Here is a 542-nt window from a genome sequence, read left to right as displayed (position 1 = left end):
AAATACCTGCCTCCGCCTCCCCTTTCGAACTCCTCTCTTATTATCCCCGTGCGCCCCGTTGGACCGCGCTGCTGGGCTCGATCGGCCGCCCGAGTCGCCTTTAGGCTTGATTTGGGTAGCTTCCGTAAGCTACTATGGGCCCAGCAGCGGTGGTCGGGCATTTTTTTTAAAAAAACTTCACTTTATTTTGGCAGAAAATAGCGGCTGCAAACAACAGCCCGCACTGACCACATCACATTTATTTAGTTGCGACAAATGGCAAACAGTGCGTAATACAAAGTGCGTACATAACATGTTCAAAAATCATCACCCACGATGCTGCAAGTAAGAGTGATATTGTAGCAGACCACATCACATTTATTTAGTTGCGAAACATGCTAAACCATGCCGCAGATAAGAGTAATATTGTAGCAAATACCAAGCACTGCAAATATATAGATGTCTTAATATGTAAATTGTATCAAGATACCGACAACGGCACATTTATTTAGTGGAGATAATAGCCAACACCCCATCCTCCTACTCATTTGGTCTCCATGATC

The sequence above is a fragment of the Triticum dicoccoides genome, chromosome 6A (genome assembly GCF_002162155.2).
Source record: "Triticum dicoccoides isolate Atlit2015 ecotype Zavitan chromosome 6A, WEW_v2.0, whole genome shotgun sequence".
In the NCBI taxonomy this organism is placed as follows: domain Eukaryota; kingdom Viridiplantae; phylum Streptophyta; class Magnoliopsida; order Poales; family Poaceae; genus Triticum; species Triticum dicoccoides.
The sequence above is the reverse complement of the archived record's forward strand: the minus strand, read 5'-3'. Positions refer to the sequence as shown.